Source organism: Balaenoptera physalus (assembly GCF_965194825.1).
Source record: "Balaenoptera physalus genome assembly, chromosome: 14".
In the NCBI taxonomy this organism is placed as follows: domain Eukaryota; kingdom Metazoa; phylum Chordata; class Mammalia; order Artiodactyla; family Balaenopteridae; genus Balaenoptera; species Balaenoptera physalus.
Genome location: NC_138893.1, coordinates 26,584,052 through 26,599,176, shown reverse-complemented (window position 1 = coordinate 26,599,176; position 15,125 = coordinate 26,584,052).

Genomic DNA, 15,125 nt, shown 5'->3' with positions numbered 1-15,125 from the left:
TATGGGAGTGGCCTGGGAAGTCACAGTGGCGCTTGTCCTCTTGTGAGGCACCTGAGCCAGGGGGCTGGAGTGGCTAAGATACAGCCAGCCTTGGCCTTGGTTCCCCAGTCTCTTTGCGAACTGGCTTCACACGCTGCAGGCGCTAAATCAAGGTTGTGAGATGCCTGAGGTTCCGACTGAAAGCTGAGGAGGAAGAGGAGCGTGGCCTGCTGCGGCGCGAGGCGGGCCCGGGTCCGGGGTGCAAGGCTGAGTGAGACGGGGTCTTGGCTCCAAGCAGCCCCGCCTTTCCACCAGGATCTCGCCAATCTGAGCCCCCCGACTTCCCACCTGCTCTGCAGGCGTGCGTCCCCTGAGGGGTTGGGGTGAGGGCATCCAGACCTTCCCTATAACTGATGGGGCAGCGTGGCCCTGCCTGTGATGGGGCAGCAGATACCCGGGTAAGAGGTGATCGGAGCGCAGTGCTGGGGGATGCTTCCGTATGGGAGCGTGGGGATTCATTTCCCTTCCTGCAAACGGGAGGGAGAAGAGGCAGGCATTTGCTTTTCCAGATTGCCTGAATCGTCTCGCGAGTTTGCTTCCGTCTGAGGCAGCCGTGCTCATTGCATAGCTGAAGGTCCACCGGCGTTTCTAGATATTTAACGCCTGCGCAATTAACCAGTCGTGTTACGTAATGTGTTCTTTAATGCTCCATTTATCTTGTAATTGAACATTTGTGCTTTCTGTTAGAGCGCATTGATTTTCACTTTAAAAAATTCCGTTTGGAAGTGAAAGCAGCGGTTTAGATTTGAAGCAGCGAGCAGTGGGGTGGGAGGTGGTTTGGAAAGGGTCGGGCCGGCTGGAGGGCAACCTCAGCGGCCTTCCCTGTCTTTCCTCTGGCCTCCTGGGCCGTGCATGCACGAGCTCCCCTCACTCTCCTGCAACCCTACTGCTGCCCCCTTTTTGGAGGGGCGAGTGGGCAGCCGGAGGAAGGACGCACTGCTGCCCTGAGTGGGAAAGCGGGTCGGGATTCACACCAGGCAGCGGGAGGCCGGAGAGCAGCCCGTGACCACGGCAGGGTGCTGCCTCGGATGTCAGGCTCATGTCCAGAGGTTTCCGCCCACCCCCGGCCGTGCACAGTCCCCCCCGCCCCGCACCTTCAGGGCTGGACTCTGGCTGCAGGGATGTCTGCTCCTCTTAGCGGTCCCCTGTCCCGGGCAGCCCCTTCTCTCTCTCCACACCATCGGCCCCGGGCTTCCCGCGTGCAGGATCGCCCCCAGACCGCACGGGCTCCCTCTCTGATGAGCCCATCCTGATGCTGAGAGAAAGGCAGAAATCGATAGTGACATCAGGGCTCCCTGTGCCCACAAGGCCCAGAAGCCGCCTTCTCGGCCAACCGTCTTCCAGGCAGAGCCCCCTGTGGGGAGAGGGGAAAGATACACGAACTAATGAAATCTCCTGCAGTTTCGATCTGCCTGCGTGTGCGCCTGCGTGTGTGCGTGTGCACGTCCTCTCTGGACGTCTGTACAGTTTGTTTCTACATCCGGGCATCGGCCCGCTCGTACAAGAGCAGACAGATGGCTGTGGGCCGCGGTGCATATACGTTTCTATCTCCCGAGAGAGCTGTGCGCAGAACTGGGGATTTGAGTGTGTGTGCCTGTGTGTGAAATGAGGGTCTACAGCAACAGGTGTGTGTGTGTGTGTGTGTGTGTGTGTGTGTGTGTGTAGGAGTGCATGTGTATGCAGTGTGGACCCTTGCGTCTGAGTTTGTCCTGGGTCTGAGCGTAGATGGGGCACATGTGCCTGAGCGCTTGTGTAGACTTGCGTGTGTGTGTTGCCGTGTGTGGTGTGCATATCTACACACATGGGTGTGCATGTATATGCACCTGCTGGCTCGGGGAAATGCGATTTACTACAGGAGAAGTAAGCTGAGGTGTGGGCTCTTTCTAACCCCGCATCTGCATTAGCCATAGACCTACGGGTGGGGCTGCCTGCCCTGTGACCTTCTGGAGCAGACCCTGCCTGTCACCCTCGCCCCTCCAAGCAGCTGTGACCATGCCGTGGGGGCCCGTCACACTGCTCATCGCGGCTTTTCCTGGGATAGACACTTGACCCGGAGATATCCAGGTTTCCAGCCCATCGGAGTCCTCTGGTTCAACAAGATGAATTGAGATAAAGGGATTGTTCTCTGGGAAGTCATCACTTAGATGTTCTCCACGGGGCTAGGTCACTGGCCTTTTTTTCTCATTGTCTGTGCACCAGGTTAGCGAAGGGAGACCAAAACAAGGAGCTGCAACTCCTGCTGTGGGGACTTAGGAATCCCTAGAGACCCAGGAGCCTGGTGGGCTTCAGCCCGTTAGCCTCTGCCTGTCCTTGGATGTCCATGGGATTCCCTTACTGCCTCTTCTTGTGTACCCACTACATTTGGGCTAGCTGGAGAGAGCTGGAACGTTCCCCAGGTGCAGAACACCTGGGCTTAGTCCTCCCTGGTCTTCCTGACCGTGAGGATTAGAGGAGCTCGGGCATCCAAGTAAGTGTCAGCTGCTCACCATTCCACCCCTCTGACCCCTGCCACCTAGTCCTGAAAGTGTTTTGGTGGTCAAGAAGTCTCTGTCAAGTGCATCTATCATGGTGGGTTTGGTTGACGGTGGAGAAACTGTTGGGTACATGGGAGCCCCCCAAAATATAGCACACAGACCGCAGCCTGGGGGATTTACCACCAGGTCTGGTCTAACCATCACCTCCACCTTTAGTCTATCCTGTTTAGTCATTTCTTTCATACAATTTATTTCTTAAAAAATAGTACATGGTCTCCCTTCAAATACCTCAGAGGACAAAGGCGCGTGCACGCGCGCACGCACACACACACACACACGCGCGCACGCACACACACACACACACACACACACACACACACACACACACACACACACACACACACACACACACAGAGTAAATGCAATACCCAGACCCAAGACAGCCAGCCAACAAGATCATCATCTTGGGAGAAATTTCATTCCCTATGACTATGTCAGGTGGATTAAGAAAAGCATTTGGTGGCCCACCCATGCTTGGCCACTTTTCACTTGATCAGGCCCACCTGCCTAAGGCATATAGAGAGGCATTGTGTGTTTCCCTCACTGCACACCCTGACTCACAGGAAATGGGCAGTGGGGCTTCTTTTGTACAAGTGCTAATTTTGTACTCATTAGGGTACGTTGCTGACCCTATCTTGCTAAATCTGGAATTATTCTGTAGGTTGTGTTAGTTTTCTAAGGCTGCCATAACAAATTACCACAAACAGGATGGCTTAAAGCAATCGGAGTTATTCTCTCACCATTCCAGAGGCCAAAACTCTGAAAACGAAGTGTCGGCGGGGCCAAGCTCTCTCTGATGGCTCTAGGGGAGGGTCTTTCCTTGCCTCGCCCTGGTGTCTGGTGACTGCTAGAAGCCCTGGGCATCCCTTCATTTTCAGATGCATTATTTCAGGCTCTGCCTCCATCTTCACGTGGTATCATTCCTGTATGTGCCTCTGTGTCCACACCACCCTCTCCTTACAGGGACTCCGGTCATACTGGATCAGGGCCCACCCTATTCTAGGATGACCTCACCTTAACTTGATCACATCAGCAAAGACTCTATTTCCAAATGCGGTCACATCGGCAGGTTCCCAGTGGATGCATGTTTAGGGGACACTATTCAACCCAGTGCCTGGGCAAAGAATAAGGTTTGAAAAGTGAGATGCTATGCAAGCAGTCAGAAGACAGGGCAGGATTCCATGGGGACTCAAGATCCCCCTCGTGACTGACAGATTGTATGAAAAGCAAGGACCGAGAAGTAGCCAAAGGAGGGCGGCTTCCAACAGTGAGGCTGCAGGCAGCTGTGCCCAGGCCACCTCCTGCTTCGTCCGCAGCGGGAGGGGCACCCGTGGCAGCCTGCACTCTCGGACTCCTTTCCTGAGGGTGCACGGGGGCCATTGCCCTCCCGGGAGTTCCTGCCCAGTAGCTGGAATGCTTCCGCCTTGTGGGTTTGCTCCTGGAAGAAGCAGCAAGTCTTAGTCTAGATGAGCAGTGAGTGAGAAGTGCCAACACCTGCCAACATCTCTCAGGCCAGTCAGGTGAGGAGGTCCTGCTGAGGAAAGGCAACAGGAAACCAGGTAGGATGGCAGAAAGTTCCAGGGGTCAGAAAAGTGCCTGATGACATCCCATACAAGAGCTGATCAAGGAAACATGCTCTCTTGTTCATTCCGAGCTTGGCCATTTCTCTCCTGAGCACACCTCTCCAGGGAGGGTTTCAGGCCATTGTTTGGACATATGTTTTCTTGCACTGTTGTAATGAGTATGGGTTGCCTAGTGTTAGCTGAGAAATGCCAAATATTTTAAACTCTACTTTCTCGCTCTGTATGGCACTAAATTTTCTTGTTCCTCTCGATTACATCTGACAAGGATAGTAATTCACTCCAGATGTCCACATCAGAACAGGTGACCATAATCTCAAAGAAATCCACCGTTGTGTTATAGACGTTCCGTTAACTTATCCAAACCTTACACAGTCTTTGGAAATAATGTTTAATAATGAATAAGCATGATTTGTCCATATGAAGTTGAAAGAGTAAACTGTGTGAAAGGAATTTCCACAAAATCATGCTATTTCTAGTACCGTGCTTCTCAAACATTTTAAGGCCAACCCAGAGTAAGAAATACATCTTCCATCATAATCCAGCACTCATGCTTATGTAGTTGAAGCTAAAATTTGGGAAGACAATGCTTATATGAAATGCATTTTGATTCTCATCTATTCTAGTCTCTCCTTTTTTTTTTTTTTAAATGTTGGTCATGACCCTTTAAATTGATTTCGTAGCCCACTAGTAGTTCATATACTTGAAAAACATTGTTCTAGAGTCATCAAAACATTCACCATTTTGACAAGTTTCTCCTTCTTGCAAGTATTTCTCGAAGCTCACCATCGAGACTAAAGGGATACAAAAAAGGAAGTTTCCAGTATGCTTTGTGTAAGTTAAATGTATAACTGAATACACCTTGAGTACTATTGTTCTCCAGTGGATATTCGTAAGGCAAATTGAAACTGATTAAATGGTAATCTTTGATGTGCTTTCTTTTTTCCCAGACTAACAAAGGCTGGGCACCCAAAGGAACTTGGGCGCCTGATGCCTTGCTGAGCCCTCCAGCACTGCAACATCGGCGCTGCTTGAACTCTCTGAGAAGGATGAAGCTCTCGCCTGCACCATGACCAGTAGGGTGTGCCTTGGCAGTGGGGTCTTTTGTGAGTGACTTGATACAATATTTTGGTAAATATAGGCAATAACCCTGATGGACAAGGTGGGCACATGAAATGTAGGGTGTAGCCCAACCCTGTTCCATCCATTCATTCATCCATCCATTCATTCATCCATCCATTCATTCATCCATCCATTCATTCATCCATCCATTCATTCATCCATCCATCGCAACAGCATCATTTTTTTATGGAAAACATTTTCGAACATACCTGTTACCAGGTCCTAGCTCGTACTGCTCATCACACAACAGGCCAATAAATCAAGAGACAAGTTTTCGGGGCAAGGAATAGTGACTTTACTTGGAAGTCAGGAGACTGAGAAGATGGTGGACGTGTGTCCCAAAGAACCATCTTCCCTGAGTTAGAAGTCAAGCTTCTTTTATACAAAAAGGGGGGCAGGGGAATAAAGCCAAACATTTCCTGGGGTTCCAGTCAGCTTCTGGAGGGGATGTGTTAATTTCTCCCTTCCTGCAGCCATTCACAGGCGGGCCTGGTCGGGATGTTTCCTGTGAGCTAAACAAAGGTATTTTAGCTTTAAGCTCGTTACCTGGTAGGTAGGGTTCCTAGAGATGTATATTTTAAGCTTATAGGCAACATCCCTTTAGTGATTAGCTTGTAATAGAATACAAGAGGTTCTTCCCTATTACATACCTGCAAATGGAGAAAATTGTATCAATATAATGAACTCCCAACTACCCATCAGCAAGACTCAATAGTTATCAGGATTTTGCCTTCCTTGGCTTTTTTTCTTTTTTTGGCTGAAATATTTAAAAGCAAATTCAAGATACAATATCATTTTGCTTCTACATATCTCATTGTGAAACTCTAAAAAACATAGACACTTTCTTACATCAGTACAATGTCATTATCATAAAACAAAGAGGAATATGCACTTGGAATCATCCAATACACAACCCCGAGTCAAATGTCCTCAGTAGTCTCAGGTCTGACGAAAGCATTTATATAAATCCAGATTCCAACAAGGTCCACACTTTATGTTTGGTCTCTAAATTTAAAGGACCCCCCTTTTGTTTCATTTGGGACTATAATGTGCTGGGGAAGCCAGCTCAGCTGTCCTTTAGAGTGAATATCTCTGTCGTTTCCTTGCTGTGTTGTTTAGCACCTTAGACTGTCCCATATTTCCTGTGAACTGGAAGCTACTTCTAAAGACTTGATTAGATACAGGTTCATTGTTTTGGACAAAGATCCTTCAAGTCCTGCACCGAGTATCACATCATGAGGCCCGTACTGTCTGCTTGTCCACTTTTAATGATACTGAAATTGACTGGTGAGTTCATAGGGCTGCATGACACCCACATTGCAAAGTTCCTCATCAACCTTTCATTCAAAGGTTTCATGGCCAGATCATTTCCTGAATCAGCTATTTCCTTGGGGTTTGCAAAATGGTGATTATTAATTCTATCATCCTTTCCATTTCATCAGCCAGAATTCTTCTATGAAGGAGACTTTACCTCATCAACTAGGTTCATTTGTCTTTGGAAAAATATAGTTCATATAGGAGCCATTATACACGATGTGATTTCAATTGTTTGGATTTTTCTGCTCAGTGAACAGATATAAGTAGTGGTATATTTATTATAGAGATATTCATATTATAAACCTGGAATGATTCATCCCAAGGAGATTGCCATCTATGTGTCTCGCTGCATCTTTAGGGTCAAAAGGAAGAGCCAAGGATTTGTTGGCTGACTTAAGACTAACAGAGTTGCTTCCTCTCCCAAGAGGTTAGAGTGTCAGCAGTCCTGCTAACTTGTGTGGTTTTCTCCAGGCAGGTCCAGGAAACTTTGGCCTTTCTGAACCCAGTCTTGGTAACGGTCCATTGCCACCCCCTCTCCTACAGGAAATCCCACTGCAGGATTTGGTATCTCTAGCAGGGAGAATTTGCCAGGTAAGTTCTCTAACCATGCTAGATTTGCAGAATGGAGGGAGGAGAGAGGAAGTCGTGGTCGGACACAGATGGGGGAGGGAACAGCTACAGAGGTGGAGATTCTCACCGTGAGCTCTTCAGTGATTCTTGGAAGGAGGCTTTGATCCAGTCAATGGAGGGGCATTTCCTGCTTCCACTTGTCATTCGTCTGACTGTATGAGGGATTCTTTTCATCTTAGTCAACCCACTCACACACAAAGCCATGGTTTAGATGGCGTGCCAATCTTTCCATGATTTGCTTATAATACATAGCATCTGAAGACAGACCATGTAGCTGTGGAAAGTGAGATGTTGGCTGCAAAAGAGAAAACATCTTGACTATCAATTGGTCCCAAGCTCTTGGTACTCACATATCCATGGAATTAGGCTGAGATAAGAAGGGAACAGTATAGCAGTTTGTAGTAAAAGTCACCTCTCCAACATGGTCCTCTGCTCCAGAAAGGTGGTAATGTGCTCTGCCACAGAGACACCAATGACTGAGCCCAACCAGATTTTAACCCAGGGATAAAAGCAAATGATCTGGCTTACCCCATGAGGGCTCAACTGGTTAAAATTGAATAAAGGGTACAGGTTGCAGGCTTTACCCTCAAAACACCACAGGCTGTTATGTGACAAACGGTCTGAGCATCCAATCAGTAACTCATGTATTTACCAGTCAATTGTTTGACGAATCCAACCCACCACTGACAACATCACAGGTGGCTTGACTGAATGCATCCCTCCTTTCCCAGCCTCTTCTGTGTGTGCATACCGCCTAAGGGTCTGGGAGTATATCTCCAAGCATTTTTCTTCTGGAATCGACAGGTTCCAGACTTCGGACCAAGTACACAGGCCAAGGCAGATATCCCAGAACACATAATGGTTGTGGGAAAGCCGGTTGTGCCTGGTTATTACAGATCACACGTAACAGTGTGTAAAATCTCCCGCTGTTCGGAGATTCTTGTGCTAAGCAGGTTAATTAAACCTTAATTTGAATCTCCCAGCTTATATGGGTCTGGCCTTAAAATTATCCTGCCTAATTCTCTGTCTATGTGTGCATTAGTGGAGGGGGGGACGGGCAAGGTAAGGCATTGTATATGCCTGAGTCATTAAATTGGCTTAATCTAATTAGTAGGTTGTGAAACAGTTGACGGGGTTTGATGGACACACCACCTTAGGAAAGCCAGTATATTTAAAAATATTATTTTTCTTTGCAAAACACCAACTGTAATGTTTTTGGTATGATAACAATTCACGGTCAGATTAAATCAGCCGGCGTTACCTAGGTATCCCAGGCAGACGTGTCTGTCTCAGGCACCTAGGGCTCTGGCTGGGGCCACAGGACCCCAGCTTCTGGAGCCACCGCAATCTGGCTCTGGGGCAGTCAACTCGTTTTATGACTCACAACATCCAGATATTTGTAAACTTCCAAATGCTTGGAGAAAACAGCCACGATCTTCATCCCCAGCCCCGTTGTTGCTTGTGACACGCTCCCTGCCGCATACACACTCACACCATCCCCAAGGCTCCTGGCGCTGGACCCGGATGGGGACGCCTAACCTCCTTTTCACCTTTACAATTGCAAATATAAATCAATCTGTTGTCACTGATGAGCCCTCTGGGAAATTCCCTGCCTCAGCTCAGGACACTAAAAGATGTTTGTGAGACTTTTCCAAACCCAACCGTACATTTGTCCTCTGTCGATTGCTAACCATCAGGCCACAAGGACTGCTTTCCTAATAGGGAAAAGCAAGTGAATTTCCTCTGGTTCCGGATCCCTATTTTTTAACCGGTAAGAGTCCACCCTGTATGTTAGGAGCACTAAACTCCCACTGTCTGTGGCCTGGGCACCTCTGCCCACTGTATAAAAGCATCAACAAACAAACTGATGCATATACTCTGCTCCTGACTGGCAGCATCTGTAGAAAGAAATAAAATAAAGATAAGAACATCCTGTAAGTCTTGTAACCCAGAAGTGTTTTGGTGGTTGAAGTTGAGAAAAGGGTGCGTTTACTAGTGCAACTCCATTCTCAACTCGCTACAGGAGGCTGTGTGAGAAAATGGGCTAAAAACAGACAATCAATACTTTGTATGGCAAACACAGTGTGCTCTTAAATGGTCCAGGCTTCAGATGTCTTTGAAGAGAAGGGGAAGGGGTAAGGATAACCAGCCAGAAGTAACCAGTTGAGATACTCATCTCTGTGAACAAAGGTCTCTGAAGGAAGTTACAGGATGTTTGCTGCCGGGCTGACACCCCGCGGAGATAAACGCAAGGGCATCTCATTTAGAAGGAGATGTGCCAGCTTCAGCCAAGGGTCCGCCTGCTCCCAGCAGGAGCTTTGGGCAGAACCAAGCTCAGGACCACAACAGAGAATCTCAGATGCCAGGTGTGGACAGGGAGGAGGGGGAGGCGTCTGACAAAATCCTCTCGTGCCCCCGTGAGGACCCAAGCCCTCAGACGGGTGGGACTGATGCCCAGACGTTGCCTTGGGACAACAGTCTAGGTGCCATGGAGAGGAGGAAGGCCATCCTGCCTGTGAGAACGCAGAACCTCGGAGAGCAAGGTGCCCGGCTGCCTCTTGCCAGATGGTAGAGCGTCTGGGCTGGTATAACAGTTAATGGCGGGGGGGCTTTGAAGTCAGGTTCCCTGGGTTTGAATCCAGACTGCCACGTACTAGCTGTGTGGCCCGGGACAGGCCACCTCGCCTCTTGGTATCTCTGTGTTCTCATGGGTAAATCAGGGATGATCATAGCTCCAACTTCACCAGGGAAAACTAAATTGTAAATGGGAAAGGCCGAAAACGTGCCTACGCAGAGAGGATGTCGTGAGCACGAACTACGATGCTTTAGAAGGTTTGCCGCAGCCAGACCAGGCAGGACACTAATCGGTGTCCTCGTGGTTGTCCGGCTGGCTGGTGGGGTTTTCCTTGGATCCTGTCCACTCGGTCACAGTGGCGGAGGTACTGGCACCACCACTGCTGACATCTTCCGTGACTGGCGGCTGGCCACGTGGCGAGCCAGAGGCAGCCAGGCGTTTGTTAGGGGAGCCGTCGGTGTGGTCTCAGAGATTCCACGGCCACCCTGGCGGGCCACCACCCATCTCGCCGGCCAGGAAATCTGGTCTCTGCCTCCTGCTGGGTGAGTGCCAGCCTCTGATGCCAGGTCTCCTTCAGCTCTCCTCCTGCGTGGGCTCTTTCAGCCTCTATGTGTCTATGCCTTGCACATCTTTACAGAGCTCAGGATGACCGTGCAGGCGGCCTGTGTGTTTAAAGTCCTCTTGCTGGTCCGCACACCCTGGGGTGAGCGCCGAGCAGTAACGTGCCCGCTGTTCCCTTTGTAGGAAGGCATGTGGACGTATGTGAAACGGGAAACGGAGTTTTATTCAACTTCTCTGGGTGCTGGAGAGGACGGTGGTTGTCATCTTTTTATTTCCTTTTGTTGAGTTTTTTTGGGGCCAATCGGGTAAAACATTCCATGCTCTTTTCTGAACAACTTGCAAAGCTCACTCCTCTTCCATCTCAAGCCCCCATGATGCCTCTCTGGGAGAAGACAACAGGTCCTCGGCTGGAAAAGTAAAGACTTGGAATTAGGTAGAAGTACCGACCTCTCCGCAAGAACCAGGGCTTCTCAACCTCAAAACTATTGATACTGGGGGCCGGGCGGGGCTCTGTGGTGGGGCGGGCTGGGCACTGGGGGATACTTAACGGCATCCGTCGCCTCGACCCACTAGATGCCAGCAGGACCCCACCAAGTTGTGCTACCAAATAACCACGCGTCTTCTGACGTCAGGAGGGGTTTATGTCCTGCCTGCAGACGCTGAGATGGAAAGAGCTGGCTTTACCTGCAGCATCCTTGCAAATCCGGCTCTCACAGCAGGTGCCCGGCCTGCCTCCTGGGACCCACCTGGGTGTGGGAGGTGGTTTGCTGCACCAAGAGGAGAGGGTCCGGAGGAGGTGTAGGTGTCGGGGGGAGCCAGGTGCAGGAGGCGAGGATGGTGCAGTTGTCCTCCCCCAAAATGGCCTGCCTTTCACCAGGGGGAGAAGGAAAAACTCTTGCGTTGATGGGGGACCAGGCCATGTGTACACATGGGACCAGGGGGATGCTGGGCTCCAGGACACAGTGCATCACCTGGCGCAGCCACCGCAGCAGGACGGTTGGTAATCCCGGGACTGAATCATAGGTTACCTGGCAGGAAACCAGAGTGAGGAACTTTTCATTCTTCAAGTGAGGCCAGTGCCATGTCATTATCCCGAGGGAGGTCTCTCGACCTCCTTTGGGGTTGCCTGACTGCGGTCCACCCTGGGGTGCAAAGACGCCCAGCATGCACTTCCCTCCGAGCCACGCTCTCCCTCAAAGCCCCTCTGCACCAAGCACGCTGCGGTTCTGAAGGTCAAGGACATGGGCCAAGGACATGCTGGACTTGGAGGCCACGCTCAGCATGGACACGCTTGATGGACTCTCATAACATTTGCTTTTATGTAAATTGAGAGATTCGAGTGTCATTAAATTCAACTTTGTCCCCGCTGGTGCCGGGCTGGGTGTGTAGCAGTTGATTTAGAGTTCGCTTCTCAACAGAGCTCTGGCTGGTGCGGCCACACAGGGGCTCTGAGGGGTCAGGAGGTGCCAGTGGGGGAGTGGCTGGAGGTGAGTGGAGGGCCCCTAGGCAGTGGCCAGGCCTCTTCTAGCTCCTTCTGGATCTTCTGCTCTGCTTGTCCTGTCCTGGGCCCCGTGCTGGTTCTGGCTCTGATGCGGGCATCCGCCTGCTTCTCCTGCAGGTCATGCCCAGCAGCAAGGCTGGGGACTGAGAGGTGGGGAGAAAGCACCCAGGTTCCAGGCCATCCTGGGGGTCCAGCTCAGCCTCACAGGGGCCGCAAGTCCTGACCCCACTGTGATGACCATCCTCCCTCCTTGATTGCGGGTCCCAGGGGCTTCTGGCTCCAGCATCAGACGCAGAAGTGTCAGGCCCGCCTAGATGGAGTATCTAGCCCCACATCCACTTAAGGAAGGACAAATGCCTTTAGTAAGTTCTTTGTTATTTATACCTCTCCATCAGAGCTTGACTCATATGGGCAAGAACACATGTTGGCAGACATCCTTTTTAGACCAGGAAACATTCTGATTCAGGCTTCTGAGCAGAATGGGATACCTCTTCCCCTGGCTGCTCCAGCCTGGGGGCGGCAGGGCAGGGCCATCAGCTATTTCCAGAACACCCACCATCTCCGGTCCAGCTCTGTTCCTTTGTCTCTGCAGATACTGCAGAGTCAAGGTTTGTGGTGTTTTGACATTCCCAGGTCACTTGTCAAGTGACTGTGAGTATATACGTCTGTTTAGTTTTCTACTCTTTGATGAATTCTTATGATGTCCCACAAACTGTGCTAGTAGCATTGTATGGTACCATTTGATTGAGCGTCATAAAACTTGGGAAGTAGGTTCTGCCCTTTTTAGAGATGGGAAAGTAGAGGCAAAAGGAGGATCACCAGCCGGCCACACACCATCTACTCAGTGATGGGGAGAGCTCGGACCTGCCATCTTCCTTGTGTGCAAACCAGACTGTCTTGCTTGCCTGTTTCTTTCTCTTTTTTTTCTGGCCTTCACGGTTTTTTAGTTTAGATGCCGTGACCTCATTGAGAATAGAGAAAGAGAATGAAAGTAAATGTGTTTGATGAAAAATAGAGGAGCGAGAGGGATTGGTTGGTGCTCGAAACATTCATTTCAGGTGTCAAGATATCACGGGAGGCTCGCTGGCTTAGTATCTCCTGGTTTGAACTTTTCCAGGGGATGTAAAGTGCAGTTATTTGCAAAAATTAGTAAAGTGGTGGATTGTCATGTTTTTTGAGCCACTGTCCCAGTTAATTGAAACATCTAAAGACTACATGGCGAGACGCCGAGGGTGTCACCCAAGAAATCTGACTCTCCAGGCTGGCACAGCGCAAGCAGCCTGGCCTTGATTTGGGAGGAAGGAGCCAAGTGGGTCTCGTGTTCCTCGTGCCAGTTGGGTAACAGAGCAGCATCAATGTGGGTCTCCAAGGACAGGCCTGCGGGGCCCACCTCCCGGCTCAAAGGAAATCTGCTCCCCTCGTGGTGGCGAGTGGAGCGCAGAGGTGGGGCGGGGAGAAGTGACAGATGACCTGTGGCCATCCCCACCTGGAAAGGCATCGCCTGCCAGTTCTTGGGTGAAGCGCTGAAGGGGAGCGTGCCAGAAAACCAAACGAAGTTTTCAAAGAAGTGTTTTCAAACTCGATAATGAATTCCAGCTAAGTTAAATGTTTGCTTCTTCTGGTTAAAAACCTGATGGACATGTTATCGCAATTAGCTCGTGCTTGCCACTTCGAAACCAGAATTAATGGCTCCAAAGTGTGTCTGCTTAGGGGATTTACTTGGAACCTTAATGGGTAAAATATATCTATTTTTCTTTATCAAAAACAAACCCCAAATAACCTGGTAACTCATGTATCTGTGCACCTACCTCCAGCTGCATTTACTCCTTTTGCCCTGAAATCTAAACAGTTCATAAGAAAATCAGTTCTTTGAGAAAGTGTCAGGGGTCATTGAAGTTGTTTTTAAGTCTAACATCAAAATTGTAGGGAGGGGACTTGCCTGGTGGTCCAGTGGTCAACACTCCGCGCTTCCAACACAGGGGGCGTGGGTTCAATCCCTGGTCGGGCAACTAAGATCCCACATGCTGCATGGAAACAAAAACAAAAACAAAAACAAAAACAAAATGGTGGGGATGTGGGAAGGATGAAATGTATATCTAAAATGGAGCTATGGATTTGTTCTCAGAGACCAAATGGTGAAGAACAGAAAAGCTCAAACAGGGTAAATCACTTTGGGCGGGGGCGGTCCCCCAAGGGCTGGGAGGGCTGGCCGGGCTCACTCTGCCTGGCTTTATTAACTCATCCTTAATTAGCCCATAGCTTCGCTACAATTTAGCTTGTGCCATATGGGCTAATATAGCGCTGAACGGTACCCCCTGTGCAGGTGACAGTCTGTCACACTGAAGGCAGATTAGCATAAACCCACAACAACACATCCTTAACGGCCATGGTGCCATTTGCCACGCCAGAGTTATGGTTGTGTAAGCACTTCCATTAGAAACTCTTATTTTCAAAGATTTTATAAATTAGTCATTTAAAAAATCACTCTGGGCTGGAATAAAACCCAACCAATCAGCTCGCCGCCATGAAGGTTTATGTTCAATGACACTCGGAAAAAACATGTGGCCATCGCCCCAAGTTTTGGCTCTTCACTCCCTTTCCTCGGATTCCCTGAATCAAACACAAGTGCAATTTTATGTTGAGTGACAGATAAATGTTCGTGGTCTGGAGAGAAGGAAGTGTTCTCCAGGACTATACTTACCTGGCCGGGCAGGTATCACTCATCGTTGCTTAGAGTCCTGAGTTTGCACTGCACGTTTGTGTCGATTGGAGGAGGGGGTCCCCCACAACTACTGGGTGTGGACCCTGTGTTCACCCAAGGAAGGTGGATACTGGGCCCCATTCCAGGAGGGTGGTTATAGAGCGAGAAGAAACTTACTCAGACCTATGTGAGTTTTCTCTTTGACATGAATTCTGAGAACAAAACAGCAGTGAGGGATCTGACAGTATTTGTATTTTTCCATCATTCAGGGGCCAAAACCGTGAAATTGTTGAGATTCTTACACATGTTGCCTCGAGCTCTGGACCAGTTGACTGGGCCTTGCCGGGCCTGCTTGAGCCTCGGTCCCAATGGCCCTGACGTCTTGGATTCTCTCCGTAACCGTGAGGGTCACTCACTACACTTGTAAGATCCCACTGGGCCAAGGCCCTTCAATGGGTCAAATCAATCCAAAGCCACTCAGTCTCCAAGTAGCCTTTTTCTATGATTTTTAGCAGGATAATTCACTTCCTTTTTCCAAAACTAAGATTCTTTCCTTCAGGATTTT